The sequence below is a fragment of the Astyanax mexicanus genome, chromosome 14 (assembly GCF_023375975.1).
Source record: "Astyanax mexicanus isolate ESR-SI-001 chromosome 14, AstMex3_surface, whole genome shotgun sequence".
Classification (NCBI taxonomy): domain Eukaryota; kingdom Metazoa; phylum Chordata; class Actinopteri; order Characiformes; family Acestrorhamphidae; genus Astyanax; species Astyanax mexicanus.
The window spans coordinates 5,095,001-5,110,732 of NC_064421.1; the positions used below are offsets into that span (position 1 = coordinate 5,095,001).

A 15,732-nucleotide genomic window follows, 5' to 3' on the forward strand; every position below is an offset into this window, starting at 1 on the left:
GCGCTAGAAATGCGTGCCCTCTCCACTTTTAGACTCTTTGTCCTGTTTTTCTGCGCTAGAAATGCGCACCCTCTCCGCTTTTAGACTCTTTGGCACGTTTCTGACACCTAGCGTTCAAACTTTGAATCTCACATTATAAAAACCTTCTTAACAGCGGGCCAACTTTCATTCTATTTCTAAAATTTCTCGCGGGCCACTTCAAAAAAGGAAACCGGCCGCAAATGGCCCGCGGGCCGTAGTTTGGACACCCCTGGCTTAGCTGGTCTACAAGCATAACCAACCTGAATAAGGTCAGCCAGTATTGACCAATCTGGTCAGCCAGCACTACCAACATGATCAAGCAAAGTCCAACAGAACGATCAGACATGACCAAGCTAAACATCCAGCATTGGCATAATCAAATGTTACATAAACTGTGCTGGTGAAGAGTTGATTAACCCGCTATTTAACCAGCACAAGATACTGTACGTTTTTTTCCTGGATGAGCAACTTCCCTGGATGACTCAACCTCCTTGACCATCAAAGACCATCAATGAGACAGTCTGAAACCCGCTGGGTTTAAGCTAAATCTTTACTTCTTCTGTGGAATCGCTCAAATACACTTTATTTTTATGGTATTCACGCGTTTAGAGCTGGGGTAGGCTTGTGTGATGGGATGGTAATGAGTGTGCATGAATAAATTATGGGGAATAAAGTGGGTAAAATAAAAATAAAAGCTGCTGTTTTAGAGAAAAGGGCAAATTTTCATGTTCTCATTATGGAGAGCTACTAAATGCATACACACACACACTCGTACACACTTTAACACACTCAAACACACACAAACACACACTCTGCTGTACTAAGCAGGTCTGTTTTTCAGTCCAATTGAGCTCTAACAGCGTGTATATTCATTTATTAGCCTAATTCTTCTACTCTTCTACTCACGCTGCACTTATTATTGTTATTATTACGAATAAAAAACTGAGATTTTTTTTTCCAAAGACAGAAAGTAACATTATTATTATTGTTGTTATTATGCAGATGAATCCATAAACCATAAACACACACAAACAGCATAGCAGATGGTCCACGGTTCAATTTTAGCCCCATTATAAAAGCTGGCTGTTTTTACGTGTCCTACGCTTCCACGCCGAGCGGGAGCGTGAATTCGGCGTAGTGGGAAGCGGAGGAACAATCGGCATACAACTAATCTTCAGCTCTGCCTTTACATTAGTTCAAATCCTCCGAGTGATGACAGTCTCCGAAAAGAAGCTGAGTAGGAGGATGAGGTGGATTAAATCCAGGGTCTACGCCTCAGGTCTGGCTTTTATTCCTTAATTTTAGGAGCGAGGGATGACGCAACGTAATATATGCCGAACATTAAGCATAGCGGGGCTTTTTTCACATGCTGCCACATGCGTGTTGATAAAAAGAGCCCCAAAATAATACCCCTGCTTTTAGTTGTGAAGGAACGCTGGGTAAGCCGAGCCGCCGTGGATTTACTGAAGTGTTCAGCACCACGGACAGCAGCGAACGCCTGCAAAAATCACATGTAAGAAAGCCCACGGGTGCTGTTGAGCCATCAAGAACGAGCTGTTACTTTTATGCCCAGGAATTTTCCTCGCTGTTAAAATTTCAAGACGTACCATCTCCATCCACTCCCCCGTCCAAGCAAGAGAATTTTCATTTATTATCACTGAATGAAGCCCAATTCAGATTCTGATTTTCTTTACCAATACAAACACATACAACATACCTTCAGACATACTAGTGCAATTCCCAATAAATTAGAATATCATTAAAAAGTTATTTTATTTCAGCAAATCAGTTCAAAATGTGAATCTCATTTATTACATATATAGCTGTATTACACACTGAGTGATCTATTTTAAGCCTTTATTTCTTTTGTTGTTGATGATTACAGCTTACAGCCGATTAACTCAAAAATCAGTGGCTTAGAAAATGTGAACTTTTTCTGAAGTTTCCTTGAAATAAAACAATCAATAGTTTAGCTCAGAAGTATCATTCTAATCCAAAAATTTACCTCAGTAGTGCCATTCTAATCAAAGATTTACCTCAGTACTGCCATTCAAATCAAAGATTTACCTCAGTATTTCTATTCTAATAAAAGATTCTCCTCAGTAATGCTATTCTAATCAAATATTTACCTCAGTAATGAAATTCAAATCAACGATTTACCTCAGTAATGCTATTCAAATCAAATTTTTACCTCAGCAGTGCCATTCAAATCAAATATTTACCTCAGTAGTGCCATTCTAATCAAAGATTTACCTCAGTAATGCTATTCAAATTAAATATTTACCTCAGTAGTGCCATTCTAATCAAAGATTAACCTCAGTAATGCTATTCTAATCAAAGATTTACCTCAGTAATGTCATTCTAATCAAATATTTACCTCAATAGTGCCATTCTAATCAACGATTTACCTCAGTAGTGCCATTCTAATCAAATGTTTACCTCAGTAATGCTATTCTAATCAAAGATTTACCTCAGTAGTGTCATTTGAATAAAATTATTACCTCAGTAGTGTCATTCTAATCAAAGATTAACCTGAGTAGTGTCATTCTAATCAAATATTTACCTCAGAAGTACTATTCTAATCCAATATTTACCTCAGTATTGCCATTCTAATCAAATATTTACCTCAGTAGTGCCATTCTACAAACTGTATTTCTACAATTTGGAATGTGTGGATATTGTCTAAACATGGAAAGTACTGGTTATTTAGTGAGCAAATACGTAATCTGTTGTGTTTGGGCACCTCGTGTAATGAAGTACTTTTACAAATTAACAATTAGTCGACAATAAAACTTGTAGTCAACAAATTTAAATAACTGACATTAAATTTGTGTGGTTTTTTTTGACTGGGAAAGGAATTCTTAATGCTTCAGCATTGTTTCAACACCCCGAGGGAAAAAGAGTATAAAAAATCTAATTACAGACATTTTTGGTACACAAATCCACACATATATTGTTGGTGAAGATCAAGGGATCAGGAAAATAACAGGATGTAAATACAGAACACAGTGATTTTATACAGATGCAGGAAAGCTATGATTTTCAGGCAGAGAATCACTCCAGGTAAACAGTAATTTCAGGGTAAGCCAACAGAACCATTATCATTTTTTATCCATTACTCTGTGTTTATTCCCCACATGCTTTCGCAACCAGTTCACTCTGCAAAGTGCGAGTGTCAGAGCTGGGCCGAGCATCTGCTCATTACCATTCACTCTTTACCTTCGCTGGGCTGCGTTTTCTCTCACATTAGGGCTGAGGGCAGGAGATGTGCTCAGTCTGAGCAGGTGGATTAGCGCTGTCTCCTCTCTATTCTTTCTTTTCTTTTCTCTTTTTTTCCTCCAGCAGCTTCTTCCAGTTGTGCTGATGCCGCTGCAAAGTCAACATCTCCTCAGCGTCGCGTCACATGGCTGGAGGTTCGCCGCCCTGCTCTCGGCTCTGCTCTTCACAGCAGTTTATGTTAAACCCCATTTCATTACATCATCACTTTAGCGCTGCATTTCATTCCCTCCTACACTGACAGATACGATTCACACGGACAAGATAGAAAAACATCTTCACTGCACCAGCACATGTAACCAGAGCTCCCGCTGCCGCCATCATCATCATTTACCATCTACAGTTTTTATGAAGATGAAAACTAAGCAAAACTAAACAGGTTTCCATAGGTTTTCCTACAATTAATTAATTGGTACTCGGTCAACCAACAAAAAATAATATATTTACCTCAGCAGTGCTATACTCATCAAAGGTTTACCTCAGTAGTGGCATTCTAATCAAAGGTTTACCTCAGAAGTACTATTCCAAAGATTCACCTCAGAAAGACTACTCTAGTCAAAGGTTTACTTCAGTAGTGCCATTGTAATCTAAGATTTACCTCAGAAGTACTATTTTAATGAAACATTTACCTCCGAAGTACTATTCTACACAAAGATATACCTCAGTAGTGCCATTCTAATCAAATAGTTACCTCAGTAGTGCCATTCTAATCAAATATTTACCACAGTAGTGCTAATCTAATCAAATATTTACCTCAGTAGAGCCATCTAATCAAATATTTACCTCAGTAGAACCATTCTAATAATTAAAATTACCTGAGTAGTGCCATTCTAATTAAAGACTTGCCTCAGTAGTGCCATTCGAAACAAAGATTTACCTCAAAAGTACTTTTCTAATCAAATATTTACCTCAGTAGTGCCTTCCTAATCAAAGATTTACCTTAGTAGTGACATTTGAATCAAAGATTTACCTCAGTAGTGCAGTTTGAATCAAAGATTTACCTCTGTAGTGCCATTCTAATTATAGATTTACCTCAGTAGTGCCATTCTAATTATATTTTTACCTCAGTACTTCTATTCTAACCAACAATTTACTTTGGCAGTGCTTTTCTAATGAATGTTTTCATAGTTGCGCTATTCTAAGTACATTCAATATTAGTACTATTCCCAGTGAAAATGCACCTTTTAACTCGGCAGTGCTATTCTAATCATAAACTTACCTCAGCAGTGTTATTCTAATCATGAACGTACTTTACTAGTGCTATTCTAATTATAAATTTACCTCAGTAGTGCTAGTCTAATTAATAATTTACTTCAGAAACTCTATTCTAATCATACACTTACCTCAGCAGAGCTATTCTAATCATGATTTATCTATTGTGTAATCTATTGGAATTGTGTTTTAATGAACAGCATGTATGTTTCTTATTTAAAGAAGTTAATACTCATTTAAATAGTGAAACCAGCCACATGGATGGCTGTGGCATCAAACTAGCAATCTCCCAAAGATAATCTTAGACAGGTGTACCACAGGAATCAGGAATTACTCCATCCACATTCTGCACCAAATAAGAGGCTTAGAGACGAAGGCAATTAGTCTCATCTAGACTCATACAAGTTGTGTTTTCATTAAATAGCATTTATGAATAGAAATCCCAGTAATTCCTAGCATAATCCCAGTGTTTAAAACCTGAAGGATTTGTCTCTTACCAGCAGTTTCTCTATAAAATGGCTAAGCTAATGAATTCAGTCCAGTTCCTTTCAGTGCCGTTGCTGAAATCCTGCTAAATCACACACTTACCTGAACCTGTCTGTGTGGAGCTGATCTGCATAAAGACTTGTACTTAAATCATCTCCGTAATGACAGAAGAGTCTGTTCAAACCAAGGGTGGGATAATCTGCTGCTGTAGGCTCATTATGCACTGGGATGTCACTTCTGTAAAGTAAGCCACCATTGCACCATCCCATAATACCCCCCCCCCACCCCCCTCCCCCCCCCCGCCCCAAAAAAATCTCCCTGTGCAAAATCGAAATGTAATTCTGTAAATTAGCATAGGCGAGAATCTGTGAGTGCGGTTGCAGCTCAGCAGTGTAAAAGTATAGGGAAATGTGACTGTCAGGTGTGTTTTGTTGTCCAGGTGTGTTCCGATACATTGATTATTTAAACAATAAATTAATAGCACTGAAATGTTAGAATGCTCAGTTTCAGATTTAGGTTTTATCTGTACAAAAACTGTGCATTTATAGTTAGAGGAGTAACCTACATTAAAACCAGAGCGCTATGAATCTTTTGGTGAAAAACTAGCAACTGTGAGCTGAGAGATGTAAAACAATGGCCATAGCCAGAACAACCATTCGTAATGTTCTGCAGAAGAAAGTCGTCACTGGTGTACTATGTAACAGATGTTGAACAGGTAGACCAAAACTAAAGAGGTTTCACCAGAAGACGCAAACCACTAAATAGCAATAGGAAAAGCCAAGATATACAGAGACAAACCTCAGACATTTTTGGACAAAGATTAACATTTAGCTTTGTGATGGAAAGGCTAAAGTTTGTATGTACTCATGATTCCAAACATTTCATCTTATCTGTGAAACACGGTGAACGTAATGCCATGGTTGGAATAGCATGGCTTCTTCTAGGATGGTTGCTAATGTGCTGATACTGCATATATTTTGGTTACACATAAATATATGCTTGGTGGTTGCTAAGGTGTTGCTAATTGGCTGCTAAAGAGTGGCTAAGTGGTTGCTTAGACATTAGTTGCCAAGGTGCTCCCAGGTAGTTGGTAAAGCATTGCTGCACGCTTGCTAAGGTTCAGTTGTTGCTCAGCTGTTGCTAAGGTGTTGCTAAGTGGTTGTTAAGTTGTTGCTAAGAAGTTGGATGCTAAGGTGCTGCTAGGAAGTAGTTGCTTAGGTATTGCTACTGTACAGTGGGTGCCAGGCAGTTGCTAAGGTGTTGCTTAACAATTGTCATGGTGTTGCTATAATATTGGTATTGGTTGTTACTCTTTTGATACTGAGGTGCTTGCAGGCACTTGATAAAGTACTGCTACAAATCTTGATAAGCTGTTGCTATGGTATCGGAGATAATCGCTCAGGTGTTGCTTAGTTGTTGCTACTGTGTTACTGTGAATGTGGTTGAAGCTCAGCACTACAGATGTGACCTAGTTGTTGGTTGCTAAGGTGTTTCTGCCGTGTAGATATTGGTTGTCAAAATTTTGTATAGGTACTGTATAGGTGTTTGTTACTTAGGAATTGCTAGATGGTTGCTAAGGCGTTGCTAGGATGAAGCTAAAATGCTGCTAAGTAGTTGTTTAGGTATTGCTACTGTACAGGTGGTGCCAGGCAGTTGCTAAGGTGTTGCTTAACTGTTGTCATGGTGTTGCTATAATATTGGTGTTGGTTGATAAAATATTGCTAGGTGCATTGCTAAGGTGTTGCTATAATATTGGTGTTGGTTGTTATTGTGTTGATGCTAAGGTGCTTGCAGGCAGTTGATAAAGTATTGCTACACACCTTGCTAAGGTGTTGCTATGGTATCGAATTTGATTGCTCAGGTGTTGCTCAGGTGTTGCTACTGTGAATGTGGTTGTTACTGTGAATGTGGTTGGAGCCCAGCAGCACAGTTTTGACCTAGGCATTGGTTGCTAAGGTGTTTTTGTGGTATAGGTGTTGGTTACTAGAGCATTGCTAAAATGGTTGCTAAAGTGTTGCTAAGCAGTTGGTTATGTGTTGCGACTATTGTCTTGGTTTCTAAGGAGTTTCCAAGCAGTTGCAATGGTGTTGCTAAACAACTGTCATGCCATTGCTAGGCAAAAAAAGAATTGCTAAGCGGTGGTTAGGTAATGCTATGATATAGATGTTGGTTGTTAAGGTTTCGGTAGGGTGTTGCTAAGGCGTTGCTACTTCTAAAACCTTTGCGATTAGTTTTGAGTTCGAATTTATGGTTAAAAGTTTATAGACCGATTTCAATGCATTCCTATGGAAGGTTTTTATTTGGGCCACAACAGATTTGGTCGAACGCTAACTGTATTATTAGCATCTTACTGTACTTAAATCATCTTTGTAATGACAAAAGGGTGGAATAATCTGCTGCTGTAGACTCATTAGGCTTTTGTAAAGTAAGCCAAGTCATTACCCCATCCCATAATATCCATCAAACTCTCCCTGTACAAACTGTACATGTAATTCTGTAAATTCGACTGACTTTGTCTGGAGCGCATTAGCATTTTATCTCTGGCTTGGCTCGTTCATTTGAGGCTTACTTCACTTTCAACTCCAGCGATTCTTCAAGTTCATTGGGGACTTCATTAAGCGCCGATTAATTGTTTAAAGTTTTATGGGAAGTTTTAAGAGGGGAAAGACTAACACGCATTAAAAATGATTAAATGATGAACAAACGGGGCAATAGATCTTTATTGTGCAAATATACTCCCAATAACAGAGTCCCCGGGCGCTTGGGTATTACATCGATTTCCTGTCATCCTCCTGAATTAATTGAATAAGTACAGTAACCGCGTGATTTCCCATCACTCCCTCGTACTTATCATATCACCAGAGAGGATCCAGCAGCTGCCGAGGGGAACGCCGCCGAGGCTAATACCATCCATATATAGCGGTTTATAAGGGAGAAAAAAGAAGAAGGAGAAGAAGAATAATAATTCGACCTCAGTCTGAAGGAGAAGGAGTATCAAAAGGCAGCACCTGCTCGGATTGCGGCTGTTGTTCCTGCTCGTCATCCTCGGCATCTAAAAGAGATTTTCAAAAGATCCTACATGCCTTCTTTGGACCCTACGCAGCAGGACGACTATAGAAAGATGAGTCACGGACGAGATAAAGAGAAATCTCTTGCCATCGGTGGGTTTAGATGCATCTCGGGCCTCAATCCTTCAATCCACTGACACACAGAAAGCTCGTCACGATACTCGCTGTTTTACGCTGTTTTAACCCTCCTGTTCTGTTCATTTCAGATTAACTACATTTTTTCTATTCACAGTCAATAATTACATTGATAAGATGCTGCTATACATCCATAGCAATACACTCATCATCAAAACAACAGTCACACATTTAAGGAATCAACAGACAGGAATGAAACTTGGTAGGTAGCTTTGATTTGAGCTGGATTCTGTTTGTGCTGTTGTGTTGGTTGCATCAATTACACTACTGGGCATCAATTACACCACTAGGCATCAATTACACTACTGGACATCAATTACTGGGGATAAGACTTAAAACAACCCCAGATTTGTTTTTTTTTTCTGTTAATTTTTACAATTTAAGCGTTTTAGGTCCAGTGAATAACCTAAAACAGCTGAAAAAATGGAACTTAAATGGTGCAAAAGGTAGCTATAAACTGCCACGACATTTCATGTAAAATGAAATATATATATATATATATATATTGTATTGTACCAAGGCTCCAGACTTACCTTTTTCACAACCGTCCCAAAGCTTTATGTCAACAGCTTAGAACTGAAAAATGATCTGCCCAAAATACAGATTAGTTTTTGTTACTGTTTATTTATTTGCATTTGTTCCTACTGCCATGATGTTGTCTGTTCATCTTTGTCACATACGAGTTTCGAGACTTCCATCTGCATCTGCTCTTCTTAAAAGCCATTTGCCAGCACCTTTCTCAGTTTCCCTAATAACAAGCACGTATTGCACCATCAGAATGCACAATCTGGAGTTGGAATGGTGGCAATACCTCGAAAATGCAGGATGTGATGCATCAAGAGCCACGGTATCCAGGGTAATGTCAGCATACCACCAAGAAGCACCAATTACATCCAACAGGATTAACTGTGGACGCTGTAAGAGGAAGCTGTCTGAAAGGGATGTTTGGGTGCTAAACCGGATTGTATCCAAAAAACGTAAAACCACGGCTGCTCAAATCACGGCAGAATTCCTCAAATGTGCACCTCAACTCTCCTGTTGTCCCATGTATCTGTATATTTTCAGATAGCAGCTATGTTGTGATGAATAAATATTATCTTAAAGTAGTTAAAAGTATTGAAGATGCTGCTGGCAGATGGGCTACACTGACAGTAAAATGTCTAATCTAGTCCAACACTGAGGAGAAAGAGACAATCTCTGGGTGAAAACGGTCCTCGGGAGCAAGCAGTGCTATTTGCGATTAAATGTCACTCTATGAAAGTCTGCATGCAACATATTTCTCCAGAGTACGAGTTTTTTAAGCAATAACAGCTAAAGTTAATTACCTTTTCAAGTCTCCAATGTATCACGCTCTGCGGCTGTCAATACAGCTCTAATGCACTTAATTAACTCAGCACGGCTGGCGTGTCACACCAATATCAAAATGCAGAAAGATAAAACTGCAGAATGCCGGCTGAATAAATCTGATTACGGAGGTTCACTTTGCATCCGTTTAAAACACTAACAACACGGGTCTCACCTGCAGTCATTTAACCCCAATCAAGGGGGTTACGTTTAGCTTTCTAAATATAAATAAAGAAATGCTGTTTGTGAAATAGATTCACAGTATGTAGAAGAAAACAGCAGGAATACAGACTGGGAATACAGCAAGACAGTAGCTTCATAAAGGGCAACTGAAATGTCAGAAATAAAATAAAAGAAGAAAAATGTAATAGGATGTGAACTAATCCAGCCGAACCCCAGCAAACCACTGAAGGCTCAGAGAGTTCACTATCCATACACTACATACACTGATACACTGTATTTTTTTATTTATTTAGGTACGGTATAGGGTTGGGTGATGTCTCCTTAATTGGCCGATGACGATGTTTACATTGAAACATCGCAATGGACGATGACGAAAAATATATTTTTAGTATATTTAATATACTAAAAATAATTAAAATAAACAAAACATAATTACTATGAATGGTTACTAATAAGGTTCTAAATGCCTTAAAAATCATTAATAATCAGTTATAACACATAACACGTAGAAAGGGCAACAATGACCTGTTGTTTGCCAAATAGTGAACCCACAGCCATCTATATTGTTGCCCTTTCTAATCATGTGTTATAACTGATTATTAATGATTTTTAAGGCATTTACAACCTAATTAGTAACCATTAATAAACTAATTGTAAACCATTTATAAACCCTTTATAAAGGTAGTCTTATTTTAAAGTGGTACCGATATATTTAGGTTGTTTAAGCGCCGGCTAACTGGCATTTCTTACTTAACTCCATCAAATATGCTGACATTATTAATTACAATAATGGGTTTCTGCCATAGAGGGCCTCATTTACCACACAGTGCCACCTATTTTAGTAACAGGGTTCCTCCTCATTCATCTTTAATTTGATAAATCCTGCAGTCAGTGACCGCACAGACAACAGCGCACTGCCAAATCCAGGTGGTGCCCTCAGAGCAGCAGCAGCAGCACTGGAGTTCATAATGAAAATTACCTGTAAAATTCATTAATACCACTGACACAGGTACTTACAGGCATGGCCCGCAAGATTGATGCAGGGTTATAAATGGCAAATTAAAGAAAAGCGCGAAAATGTGAGGCCATAAATCAACAGATGATCAATATTCTTCGTCTTGATCACAAATCATCGATTGCGACGGCAATTACGGACTATCTGAGACGTAAGTCCTTCCTATAACCTTGTTTGTCTGACGGAGCTTGGCTTTTAGCCAGTTATCGAACAGATACGCATGCAAATGTGCATCATCCCCTCGCTCGCTCTTCCTCTGAGACGCAATTATGACTTTGCGGGGATTAGGCTCTTTGGGGTCACTGGCCGAGGTGAGCGTACTGTTCCTGGCAAATTTAGTAACTATTGATCTGGCAACCAACGCACCGAGCTGTCGCTAAATGGCACCAAACTCAACAAAGGAACACAGAGCTTAAAAACGAGAGGGATGTGGAGGATTTGATTAAAATCTGTCAGTCAATCTTAAGGGAGGATGCACCAGGATATTGTTGAAAAGTTACTTTATTTCAGTAATACAATTAAAAATATATTATATAGATGTACTACACACAAAGTGTGTCTATTTTAAGAGTTTATTTCTTTTATTGCTGATGATTTTGACTTTTTACAGCCAATGAAAACCAAAAATCAGTGTCTCAGAAATTTTGAATATTATATAAGACCAATTGGTACTTTTGGCAGTGTGGGCAGTGTGCCAAGTCCTGCTGGAAAATAAAATCTGCATCTCCATAAAACTCCATAATTCCGCAGTTGACTGATGCTCTATAGATAAATAAAATAGGGCGCTAAGTGTGCATAAAGTACTGTACAGAAGTTTTAAGCAAACTAAACACATTGTAATACATACTGTAATTTCTGTCCACATTCTGAAGCAGGAAACTTAAGATCTTGTGAGGTATGTACAGTACATCTGATCAGTTGTGGGAGTAAGAGGACAAGGCTTTATCAGATCTGTTTAAAGTTGTAGAATCAAATGCTGTTGTTAAATCAGTGCAACATGAAATTAAGACAATTTAGAACAAATAAATCAACTAAATTCAAGTTAAACACGTTTCATAAGCCAAAAAGAGGAACATTTGTGTGAAAAAATGTCATGTGTGTCACATTCTGGCACTTTCTCACCTGTGTTCTCCCACGTGACTGTTATCTGTAGCTCCGCCCCCTCGTTACCTGTTTCCCCAGGTGTTTCCCCTTTTTCGTTTCCCTCCTTGTGTATTTATACCTCAGCATTTCCTATCTTCCTTGTCAGTTATTGCACTTGTTTCAGTCAGTCTAGTTATTTGTTCGGTTTGTTTTAATAGTCCCCTTTTCTCTGTGTTTCTATGTTTTTTTTTTATTGTTCTAATAAATATAATTCGCATTGGATCCCACTCTCCTCGTCCTTCTTTTCTGCAGCAACATGCGACAATATGGCTACACTAAAGAAGGGTTACTGAAGTATTATTATAAAAAAAATAAAAATAAATAAAACGATATATATATATATATATATATATATATATATATATATATATATATATATATATATATATATATATATATATATATATTATACCTTATATTAAACTGTGTATGGGATAATATACATGTTTATTATATAATCAAAAAAAAAAAAAAAAAAAAAAAACAGGGTTGTGCAAGCACGCATCAGTACTATCATTACCCCTATAATATCACCATATTGTGTAGTATTGATTTTTTCTCCTCTCACCTCTACTAAACAGTGCTGTGATCCATTATTGAATGACCTGTCTAAGTCACGGCCGAGGCGAGCGATGCTCTTCATGGTCCGCGGCCCGAACGAGACATGCTAAGGCTTTCTGTGGAGCAGTTCGGCGCATCGGCACGGCCTCTCGGTGGCTGCCTGAAGAGATAACCTGCTGACATAGTGCAGTAAAAGTTTATAAGGGCTCAGGAGAGAGATCATATCTTTTAATTAAAGTTTCTAAAGAAATAAATAAATAAACAAATAATGGCCGACCCAAAAGCATTTTATCTGGGAGAATTTCATGGTTCGGCAAACCAATTGCATCTAAATCACCTGCCACTTAATCTGCTGTTGAAACGGTAAAAAAGAGAAGCGAGTGATTGGAGAACACTGCCGGGGACAGGGCAGGTCATGCATCACGCAGAATTAAAATAAACCACTGCTTATTCTAAATCTGAACACATGAAGAAATAAAAAAATAGAAAAGCAAAAAGAAGAAGCAGCAGCAGCAGAATCCTCACACGGCTTGGAGAGCGAGGAGCGGCGCCGTCAGGCCGCCTCTGATAGAAAACAACGACAGAAAAACTTCTTCCTGATTGACATCAGGCTTTAAGCCCGAGTTGAAATGAGGACCGCTGTGGCTTTACCCGCCAGATCCCAGACAATGGAGTTGCAACACAGAGCTGTGAGGTGAGTCCTGTCAAAGATAGTTGAGTTGAAGCTAAACAGAGGAGCATATGTCCTGCTCGCCTCATCTTACTGACGATGAGTTATACCAGTTGTCCACAACAATCAATCCACTACCTGTGAGCTACAACCCCCCCTCAGTGTCCTGCTTATATGTCTAGAATACTAGTGCATCTTAAAAAAAAAAAAAAAAAAAAAAAAAAAAAAAAAAAAAAAAAAAAAAAAAACTGGAATATCATTGGGAAAAAAAAAGTTACTGTATTTCAGTAATTCTGTTCTATTTTAAGCATTTATTTATTTTAGTGATTAAGAATCAGAAAATTAGAATATAATATAAGACCAATTGGTCATTTTGGCAATGTGGGCAGTGTACCAAGTCCTGAACCACCAAAAAAGTGGACCAACACCAGCAGATGTTGAGACATGTCTCTCCAAATCATCACTGATTGGTGGAAACTTCACACTAGACCTCGAGCAGTTTGGACTGTGTGCCTCTCCACTCTTCCTCCAGACTCTGATCCCTTGATTTCCCTTAAATGAAATGTGAAATTTACTGATGATCAGTGATGGTTTGGAGAGACATGTCTGTCATCTGCTGGTGATGATCCACTGTGTTTTATTATCAAGTCTAAAGTCAGTGCAGTTTTGTTTTCCCACAAAATCTTACAGCACTTCATGCTTCCCTCTACTGACAACTTTTATGGAGATGTGGATTTCATTTTCCAGCAGGATTTGGCACACTGCCCTGAACATACCAATTGTTCTTATATATTTCACATTTTGAACTGAAATAAAGTAATTTTTGGACTGTTCTCAGGCCAGCCATGACACTCCAGGTGTTTAAAAACACTTGTAGCAGCACAACACATAATAACAGGGGTCCTGACTATTAAAGAACAAGAGGAAAGGTTAATAAGGATAATAAAGTATGCAGATAAAGTATGAAGTATGTGGTCATAATGTTATGCTTAATTGATTTACAGGGGTTGGACAATGAAACTGAAACACCTGGTTTTAGACCACTATAATTTATTGTCCCGACAGACAGTTCTGGTGGAAACAGGAGAGTTGAGGTGCACATTAAATTCTGCCGTGATTTGATCAGCCGTGGTTTTATGTTTTTTGGATACAATCCGGGTTAGCACCCGAACATCCCTTTCAGACAGCTTCCTCTTACAGCGTCCACAGTTAATCCTGTTGGATGTGGTTGGTGCTTCTTGGTGGTATGCTGACATTAACCTGGATACCGTGGCTCTTGATGCATCACAAAGACTTGCTGTCTTGGTCACAGATGCTCCAGCAAGATGTACACCAACAATTTGTCCTCTTTTGAACTCTGGCAATTGCAATATTTAGAGCAGAACTGTGCTCTTACCCTGCTAATTGAACCTTCACACTCTGCTCTTACTGGTGCAATGTGCAATTAATGAAGATTGACCACCAGGCTGCTCCAATTTAGCCATGAAACCTCCCACACTAAAATGACAGGTGTTTCAGTTTCATTGTCCAACCCCTGTAACTATGGGATATGGGAAACTTATTTATTGAGCTACATATGAGTGTGGGCTTAGTGAGTGAATACAGGTAGATTTGAAGTACATGAAGTATATATAGACCATTTTATAAGCTTTATTCTTCAGTCAGATTAAACTTGAGTTAACTCATAAAAATCCCTGTAATCAGTTGCAACATGATCGAGTTAAGTGAGGGATCCTACACTCATCCTATTTTAAAGCACAAAAGACTTCAGAAAATAAGGCAGGAATCCCACAAGGCCTGAGGAAAATCAATATTCATACTCTCTTATTTGACTCGATTGAGTTGTGTTGATCTAAAGCTTGAGGTAATGATGTCTTTTATTAGGTTTTGTGAAGCTGGGATGACGGAGGGCTTTGTGAGACAGAGTGCAGGTAGATCCCTTCAGTGAGATGTTATATAAGGAAAATGAATGTTAAATAATTATGAATTAATAAATAAATAAATGCAGATCTGCCTGCGTAATGGTGCCGCTAGCTGTAATTTCTGAAGTGTACAGCCAGCACTTTTCTCCTGACTCCTGATCGCTGAGGGGACATCAGCTGTCCTCACTTTAACCTGACGGTTCACACTGTTTCACACAGCTCATCACTGATCTTCCTCTTCCTCACAGCAAAAAGGGGTTCTAGCAGTTGCACATGTATAGAGTGGCGTGCCCGCTTTATGGTTTCTTTTTTTTTTTTTTTGCATGCTTGTCACTCTAAAATGTTTTAGATTATCAAACCAATTTAAATATTAAATCAAACACACCTGCCAAAAAGTTAAACTTTTGTCTCTTTAGTCCACAGAGTATTTTTCAAAAAGTCTTGTGGATTATAAAGATGTTTTCTGGCAAAATTTGTCCAGTTTCTTGCTTATAGTGGAGTCATGAACACTGACCTTAACTGAGAAAAGTGAGGCCTGCAGTTCTTTGGATGTTGTTGTGGGGTCTTTTGTGATTTTGTTACTTAATTTGATACAGCACAAATCTGTTAGAGGTTAGATCGGGCCCAAAAAATCCGACCCAACCCTGCCCGAGCCCGTGCACGTTCTGCCCGAGCCCGACCCGACCCGTACCATAA

General features: G+C 38.6%; 1 long non-coding RNA gene across 1 annotated transcript in view; it reads right to left on the reverse strand.

The window, feature by feature from the left end:
* LOC125780964 (uncharacterized) overlaps nucleotides 1-14,653 on the reverse strand; it is a 264,860-nt gene extending 250,207 nt beyond the window's left edge. Inside the window, exon 1 of the long non-coding RNA XR_007424000.1 lies at nucleotides 14,604-14,653. This is a non-coding gene — a long non-coding RNA (uncharacterized LOC125780964). The remainder of the gene's footprint in view (nucleotides 1-14,603) is intronic.
* Nucleotides 14,654-15,732: the final 1,079 nt, after the last annotated feature.